General features: G+C 47.3%; 1 pseudogene; it reads left to right on the top strand.

The window, feature by feature from the left end:
* The window catches only part of LOC123346658, a 93,736-nt pseudogene that overhangs the window by 70,670 nt on the left and 14,206 nt on the right, over positions 1-8,860 (top strand).

The following is an 8,860-nucleotide window of genomic DNA, read 5'->3' as shown; positions in this document are numbered from 1 at the left end:
GTAGCCCCCCAGCCGGAGATCCTCGCCTTCCCTCCCACCAGGGCTGGGCCAGGGCACCATGAGGCTGAAGAGCAGCAGGTCCAGGGGGCTCTCCAGGTCCTCGGCCGCCAGCATGTTGGGGGTGAGGGCGATGAGCGCGAACGGATCCACCTTGGCCACCAGCAGTGCTGCGAAGCCCAGGGAGGGGGCTGTGTTCTTTGCGCCACCCCGTAGCCGCGCCGCCACCTGGAAGTACTCCCACTCCGCGCCGCCCAGCAGCTCCACCCGCATGGGGACAGAGTCACAGCTGGGCCAGGGCTCGGCTGCAGTGTGCTGGTAGCGGATCCCACATTTGGGGGGGGAGCCCAGTGCTAGGGCAACAGGGGGTGTGAGTGGGGGGCACTGGTGGACGGGGGGGGCTCATGTCTGGGCGGGGGCAGCCAAATTTTTTTTTGCTTGGGGCGGCAAAAAACCTAGAGCCGGCCCTAATATGGAGACTCTTAAATGATTTGGAAATGACTTATATTAATGTAGCTTGAGTTGATTCCTTCTTGATTTAAGCGTGTCCACACAGGGGTTCACACTGGTTTAAAAAAAAAAACACTTTAACAAAACTGGAGCAAGTTTGTGCATAGAACAGCCCTGACATTAAGATTAATTCTATCAAATTGGAATCTGACCAGATTAACTGACCAGCTGCACTTGTGGACTCACATTCAGTTCTCAGTTTAATAGGAAATGGCTTTTGATAACAGAGTAATAAAACATTTGACTCATTACTGGGCACTGTAGGATTATCACAAGTTCATTTATTTCTTCTGTAGGTTTGGGCTCTGCTCCTGCCATCTCTGTGGAGGGACATCAGGACGGAGGGATCCAGGTGGTGTGTCGATCAGCCGGATGGTACCCACAGCCCGAGGCTCAGTGGAGAGATCCTCAGGGGCAGGTCTTACCATCAGCCTCTGAAAAAATATCCCCAGAGGCCAATGGCCTGTTTCAAACAGAGATTGCCATTGTTCTAACTGAAGAGTCCAACCAGAAAGTGTCCTGCTGTGTCAGGAACCCCCGACTCAACCAGGAGAGAGAGTCAGAGATTTCCATAGCAGGTCAGTGCCCGTCCCAGCCGCACATGGATAGACTGAGATGCTGCAGACATGAGCAGAGAGTGTTTATCATTGTGTCTCTTGTTTATTGGCCTGAACCTTCCATGTGCTGAGCACGTCTTGTAAAGTTCTGAATAACCTCAATTCTCCTTGGGTATGTCTACACTGCAATTCAAAACCCTCTGGTGACCCAGGCCAGCTGGCTCAGGCTAAGGGCCTCAGACTAAGGGCCTGTTAAATTGTGGTATAGATGTCTGAGCTTGGGCTGGACCCTGCAACATGCACTAAAAATTCCATGCTGTGCTTTGATCTACCCCACTTTAAAATGGGAACAGATCAAAGTGCGTCAGGGAACTTTTAGTGCAGTTCAGCAGGGTGCACACAGCCAGTTAGTGCGCAGCAGGCCAGTGCACAGTGGATTTACACCCCAGCCTGCCACGCACTAACTGTGCCTATAGATGAGCCACCGTAGAACAAGGTGGGAGAGTTGTGCCTGCTGCCTTCGGGAGACACCTGCCTCTCTGTTCTGGAGTTCTTGTGTATTCAGATTCTGGATTTTAAGAGATAAAGTCATGATGCACTGCAGCCTTCCAGCAGGACTATTTATGCTTATATCTCACTCTGTGTGTGTGTGTGTGTGTGTGTGTGTGTGCGCGCACACGCTGTGAACATCACAATTCTCTGTGGGGGTGGGGGAGGGAATTCTCCTTTGTTCTCAGTGAGAGTTTTGGGTGCTAAATATTTATGAAAATCTGGGTAATAAAGTCACTTTTCCTGACTAGCACAAGAGAGCCCTGAATATGGCCTGAGCTTTCCTACTTAGATTACATCTGAAAATACCAGCAATAAAAGTTCAGGGCCAGAATATGCAGAATGAATATTTCATCACTATAATAGTAAGAACGTTGTATTTGTAACTATAATAGTAAGAATGTTGTATTTGTAAAGCACTATTTGTCTGAGGTCTCATAGTGCTAGACTGCTGGTTAGTCTATGATATGTCCAGTATTACCTGATTGTTATGTACACAGCACACACGGAGAGTTAGAAACAAAACATAAAAACTGTTCCTGAAAGGCTACAATGTCACACTGCTTTATTTCTAAGGACCCAGAACTCTAACATGCCACAGCCAAATACAGAGAGAGACAAAGCAGGCTGCTCCCTAAGGCAGAACTGAACCCACCCTGCTCTAGGCTGGCTCTTTGCAGACTGACTGCAGAGGACCCAGATGTACGCTCCCTACAGAGCCCCCTAGCCTGCAAGTAGGACCAGGAATCCCCTCAGGATTTCAAGTGTCAGCTTGTAATTTTTACAGTTTTCAATACACCGCACTAATAACTTAGCAAGGACCCTCTAGTCAGCCATTGCTCCAAGCCCAGGGAAGGGGACTCTGGAGGAATTATGACTCTGAATCTCCAGGCTCAACTTTTGTTTTTATTAAACTCCTGCATTAACATATTTTGGGCCAGATTCTTTCATATGGCTGAGGAGAGTCGGGGGTGTCAGGAAGCTGGTCACAACTCTCTGATTCTAAGGGCTACTCTGCACTGGCTGCAGCTTGGTGATCACTTAGAGCAACTTAGGGAATGCCTGAATGTATGTCAGTGGGGGATAGGAGCAGCATAATGGAGCTGCACCCGACCCACAACATACCCCCTCCCAGTAATTAACCATGTTCAGTGGGCTCTCACTGGTTTAATAATAAAGCGCAAAGCAGCCATATTCCCCTGTGAGATTCTTTTAACTAGTCACAGAGTCACCACTGTCACAGTGTCCTGTCTTCATTCTGCGCGTTTGCTCCTAAGTCAATGGCACTTTTTCTTGCAGAGCTGTTTTTCCCACGAGTCAATCCCTGGATGGTGGCTCTGAGTGTGATCCTGGCTCTCCTGGCTGTTCTCATTCTCCTGGCCTGTTACTACTGCTGTAGGTAGCACAGAGCAAAAGGTTAAGTAACAAGAGGTGGGAACTTGGTGAGAGAGACAGAGATTAAAAAAAAATGAGGAGTCTTTGTGGCATCTTAGAGACTAACAAATGTATTTGAGCATAAGCTTTCGTGGACTAGAACCCATTTCATCAGATGCATGGAGTGAAAATACAGGAGCAGGTATAAATACACAGCACATGAAAAGATGGGAGTTGCCTTACCAGGTGGGGGTGTCAATCTAATGAGACAATTCAATTAACAGTAGGATTCCAAGAGAGGAAAAATCACTTTTGTGGTGGTAATGAGAGTGGCCCATTTCAAACAGTTGACAAGAAGGTGTGAGTAACAGTTGGGGGAAATTAGGTTTTGTAATGACCCATCCACTCTCAGTCTTTATTCAGGCCTAATCTGATGGTGTCCAGTTTGCAAATTAATTCCAGTTCTGCAGTTTCTCTTTGGAGTCTGTTTCTGAAGGTTTTTTTGTTGTAGAATTGCCACTTTTAGGTCTGTTATTGAGTGACCAGAGAGATCGAAGTGTTCTCCTATTGGTTTTTTAATGTTATAATTCCTGATGTCAGATTTGTGTCCATTTATAAATAAATGAACAAAGATCCCCCTCCCACATCCAAACTCCATCCTGGAGCCTGCACCCGGAACCTTCTCCTGCACCCCAACCCCCTGTCCCATCCGTGACCCCACCCCAGGGCCCAGATCTCCAGCTGGAGCCTACACCCCAACTCCCTGCCCAGCCCTCAGCTGCCTCCTGCACTCCAAACCCCTTTGCCCCAGCCTGGAGCCCTCTCCTGCACCCAAAACCTCCCATCCCAATCCCACAGTGGCAGACAGAACCTTCACGTCTTCCCACACCTCAACCCCCTCCCCAACCTGGAGCCCCATCCCACACTCTGAACCCCTCATTTCTTGCACCACTCCAGAGCGTAGGGGAAGCCCTGAGCCTCTGCGCTCCGCCCCCTGCCTGTGGGGCTGTGTGGCCCCCGACTATTTTTTTCTGTGGGTCAGTGGCCCCTGATAGAAAAAGGATCCCCAGCCCTGCTTTAACAGCTACGTTATGTGGGTTGAGTAATGTTTAGGATACAGGGATTAGCTAATTTTAAGTTGTATGTAAAGTTTGTGTATGTGCCCGGAGAGAGCTATGCTGGGCGCATTTCCAAACACTAAACAATCAGAACAGTTAACTGTGACTGTCTTGTTCCCTGGGCCTTTCAGAGAATTCTCCGCACTAGCTACGCTGGTGAGCTGTGGCTAGGATTCTGTAATAACACAAACACACTCAGGATTTGCACAGCTGGTCTGAAACGCTGCTCACACTGGACACAAGATGCTCTAGCTCAGGCTGTGCTCAGCAGTGATAGTGACCTGAGCATCCAGCTTTGCTGGGACAACCCATTCTTTGCTGGGAAACCCACTATCTACCACTATCCCCCCTAGGGGGAGCTCTTCCCTGTTATTCCTAGGACCAAGGGCAGACACCATCCACAAGATCAGGATCTGGCCTAGGATGGAGCCAGCAAGACCCTGTTCCTTATCCAGCCCAGGTCAAAGTCCCATTCCCATCGTTCTCTTCCCTCCCCCATCCCCACAGTCGGGAGCTGGGGCCATTCAAGGGATGGGCACAGAGGGCAGCAGACAGGGAACTCAATAAACAGAGACCTTCCTTCCCACAACAGCCATATCTGATGTGAGTGGGTCTAGGACTCAAGCAGCAGGGTCGGCTGCTACGACCCATAGAGGCCACAGCCTGTGGGGACAGGCTGAACCACTCATTGTTGCAGTCCAGTCCCAGGCAGCAGGGACACAGAGGGCAGAGGTCTCCACAGACAGACCTATCTGTGTGACCCATTTGTCCGGCTCTTTGTTTCTCTGTCTCATAACTACAGCGGAGCTGCATTAAACAGTAATAGGAACTTCACCATAAATGGATAGAAATTTCATGCTCTAATAAAAATATAACATTAGGGATCTATTATCGAGCACCTGACCAGGACAGTAATAGTGATGATGAAATGCTAAGGGAAATTAGAGAGGCTATCAAAATTAAGAACCCAATAATAGTGGGGGATTTCAATTATCCCCATATTGACTGGGAACATTTCACTTCAGGACGAAATGCAGAGATAAAATTTCTCAATACTTTAAATGACTGCTTCATGGAGCAGCTGGTACGGGAACCCACAAGGGGAGAGGCAACTCTAGATTTAATCCTGAGTGGAGCGCAGGAGCTGGTCCAAGAGGTAACTATAGCAGGACCGCTTGGAAATAGTGACCATAATACAATAGCATTCAACATCCCTGTGAGGGGAAGAACACCTCAACTGCCCAACACTGTGTCATTTAATTTCAAAAGGGGGAACTATACAAAAATGAGGGGGTTAGTTAGACAAAAGTTAAAAGGTACAGTGACTAAAGTGAAATCCCTGCAAGTTGCGTGGGCCCTTCTTAAAGACACCATAATAGAGGCCCAAATTCAATGTATACCTCAAATTAAGAAAAACAGTAAAAGAACTAAAAAAGAGCCACTGTGGCTTAACAACCATGTAAAAGAAGGAGTGAGAGATAAAAACACTTCCTTTAAAATGTGGAAGTCAAATCCTAGTGAGGCAAATAGAAAGGAGCACAAACACTGCCAACTTAAGTGCAAGAGTGTAATAAGAAAAGCGAAAGAGGAGTTTGAAGAACAGCTAGCCAAAAACTCCAAAGGTAATAACAAAATGTTTTTTAAGTACATCAGAAGCAGGAAGCCTGCTAAACAACCAGTGGGGCCCCTTGACGATTGAAATACAAAAGGAGCGCTTAAAGACGATAAAGTCATTGCGGAGAAACTAAATGGATTCTTTGCTTCAGTCTTCACGGCTGAGGATGTTAGGGAGATTCCCAAACCTGAGCTGGCTTTTGTAGGTGACAAATCTGAGGAACTGTCACAGATTGAAGTGTCACTAGAGGAGGTTTTGAAATTAATTGATAAACTCAACATTAACAAGTCACCGGGACCAGATGGCATTCACCCAAGAGTTCTGAAAGAACTCCTATGAGAAGTTGCGGAACTATTAACTAAGGTTTGTAACCTGTCCTTTAAATCAGCATGGGTACCCAATGACTGGAAGTTAGCGAATGTAACGCCAATATTTAAAAAGGGCTCTAGAGGTGATCCCGGCAATTACAGACCGGTAAGTCTAACTTCGGTACCGGGCAAATTAGTCGAAACAATAGTTAACAATAAAATTGTCAGACACATAGAACAACACAAACTGTTGAGCAATAGTCAGCATGGTTTCTGTAAAGGGAAATCGTGTCTTACTAATCTATTAGAGTTCTTTGAAGGGGTCAACAAACATGTGGACAAGGGGGATCCGGTGGACATAGTGTACGTAGATTTCCAGAAAGCCTTTGACAAGGTCCCTCACCAAAGGCTCTTACGTAAATTAAGCTGTCATGGGATAAAAGGGAAGGTCCTTTCATGGATTGAGAACTGGTTAAAGGACAGGGAACAAAGGGTAGGAATTAATGGTAAATTCTCAGAATCGAGAGGGGTAACTAGTGGTGTTCCCCAAGGGTCAGTCCTAGGACCAATCCTATTCAATTTATTCATAAATGATCTGGAGAAAGGGGTAAACAGTGAGGTGGCAAAGTTTGCAGATGATACTAAACTGCTCAAGATAGTTAAGACCAAAGCAGATTGTGAAGAACTTCAAAAAGATCTCACAAAACTAAGTGATTGGGCAACAAAATGGCAAATGAAATTTAATGTGGATAAATGTAAAGTAATGCACATTGGAAAAAATAACCCCAACTATACATACAACATGATGGGGGCTAATTTAGCTACAACGAGTCAGGAAAAAGATCTTGGAGTCATCGTGGATAGTTCTCTGAAGATGTCCATGCAGTGTGCAGAGGCGGTCAAAAAAGCAAACAGGATGTTAGGAATCATTAAAAAGGGGATAGAAAATAAGACTGAGAATATATTATTGCCCTTATATAAATCCATGGTATGCCCACATCTCAAATACTGTGTACAGATGTGGTCTCCTCACCTCAAAAAAGATATTCTAGCACTAGAAAAGGTTCCGAAAAGGGCAACTGAAATGATTAGGGGTTTAGAGAGGGTCCCATATGAGGAAAGATTAAAGAGGCTAGGACTCTTCAGCTTGGAAAAGAGAAGACTAAGGGGGGATATGATAGAGGTATATAAAATCATGAGTGATGTTGAATAAGTGGATAAGGGAAAGTTATTTACTTATTCCCATAATACAAGAACTAGGGGTCAGCAAATGAAATTAATAAGCAGCAGGTTTAAAACAAATAAAAGGAAGTTCTTCTTCACACAGCGCACAGTCAACTTGTGGAACTCCTTACCTGAGGAGGTTGTGAAGGCTAGGACTATAACAATGTTTAAAAGGGGACTGGATAAATTCATGGTGGCTAAATCCATAAATGTCTATTAGCTAGGATGGGTAAGAATAGTGTCCCTAGCCTCTGTTCATCAGAGGCTGGAGATGGATGGCAGGAGAGAGATCACTTGATCATTGCCTGTTAGGGTCACTCCCTCTGGGGCACCTGGCATTGGCCACTGTTGGTAGACAGATACTGGGCTAGATGGACCTTTGGTCTGACCCAGTACGGCCGTTCTTATGTTCTTATGTTCATGTGATGGAATGAAATCCAAACTCTCGCCCTTTTCTCTCTCTGTGTCTCACTGACACAGATGAGCTGTGAAGGGGAAGGGGTGAGCAGCTCTGTCTAGGAGCCCACATGGGCCAGGCTAATTGCTGAAGACCAGAGGTGAAAGCAAGCCGGTCCACAGCTGGGATTTAAAGGGCTCAAAGCTCCTCGCGGCTGTGGGCAGCCCAGAGCCCTTTGAATCCCGGCCGTGGCTCTGGTGGCTGGGCTGGGGCCAGGATTTAAGGGGCTTGGGGCTTCCCTCAGCGGCAGGAGCTCTGGGCCCTTTAAATCCCTGCCTCAGCCCCACAAAGCTCTGGGTTCCCCCCAGCGGCCAGAGCCCCGGGCCCTTTAATTTGCCCCTGAGCCCTTGGAGGCTCCCAGCCACCTCTTCAGCTGGGAGCCCCTGGTTGATTTAAAGGCCCTGGGTCTCCCAGCCACAGCTGGTGCCCCAGGGCCTTTAAATCTTGAGGCCACGCCCCTTCCGGATGAGGCCACGCCCCCCCTCAGGACTCCAGCAGTACCGGTAAGTCCTGTAAGTTACTTTCACCCCTGCTGGAGACTATAAGACTTGTCCAGTATTTAACAGGATCTCTCACTTGGGATCGCCCCTTCCATAGCCATGTAAAGAGGGAAGGGGCAGGATTTCACCCTCAGTGACCATGTGCTGTGTGTTTATGTGCATGTGTTTGCTCTCCTATCCAGGAGGCATTTTGTATTGGGGGAGGGGAGGGAAAGGGAAATGTATCTCCTCTCTCCCTTCCTGGTTTAGCATAAAAGTGGTCGCTCTGTATTTGGATGGAGGGAATTGAATTCATTGTTCCTCACCCCAGCAACCTTTGATGACAGGTAGCTGCCCCACTGCCTTCTGCCCCAGTATCTGCCATTGCCCCACTGCCTCCCTCCCTCCTCAGTATCAGTCCTTGCATCCAGCTGTGAGGGAGAAGCACAGAAGTTGGATGTTTCTGTTAAAATGATCACCAGTGAAATAATTGCAAATGGTGACAATTACATTGTCACCCACCAGGCTTTAATGTCAGCATCCCAGCCCCACTTGCTAAGTATGAGCAGCAGACAGCACTTCCTGCAGACTCAGACAGATCTCACTGGGCTGGTGCACCCAGCTTGCTTGCTTACACCCAGGTCACTTATTCAATGCTATCTTCAAACCCAG

This window comes from Mauremys mutica, chromosome 12 (genome assembly GCF_020497125.1).
Source record: "Mauremys mutica isolate MM-2020 ecotype Southern chromosome 12, ASM2049712v1, whole genome shotgun sequence".
Lineage (NCBI taxonomy): Eukaryota > Metazoa > Chordata > Testudines > Geoemydidae > Mauremys > Mauremys mutica.
Note: the sequence above shows the minus strand (reverse complement) of the source record. Positions and strands in the feature narration are given on the sequence as shown.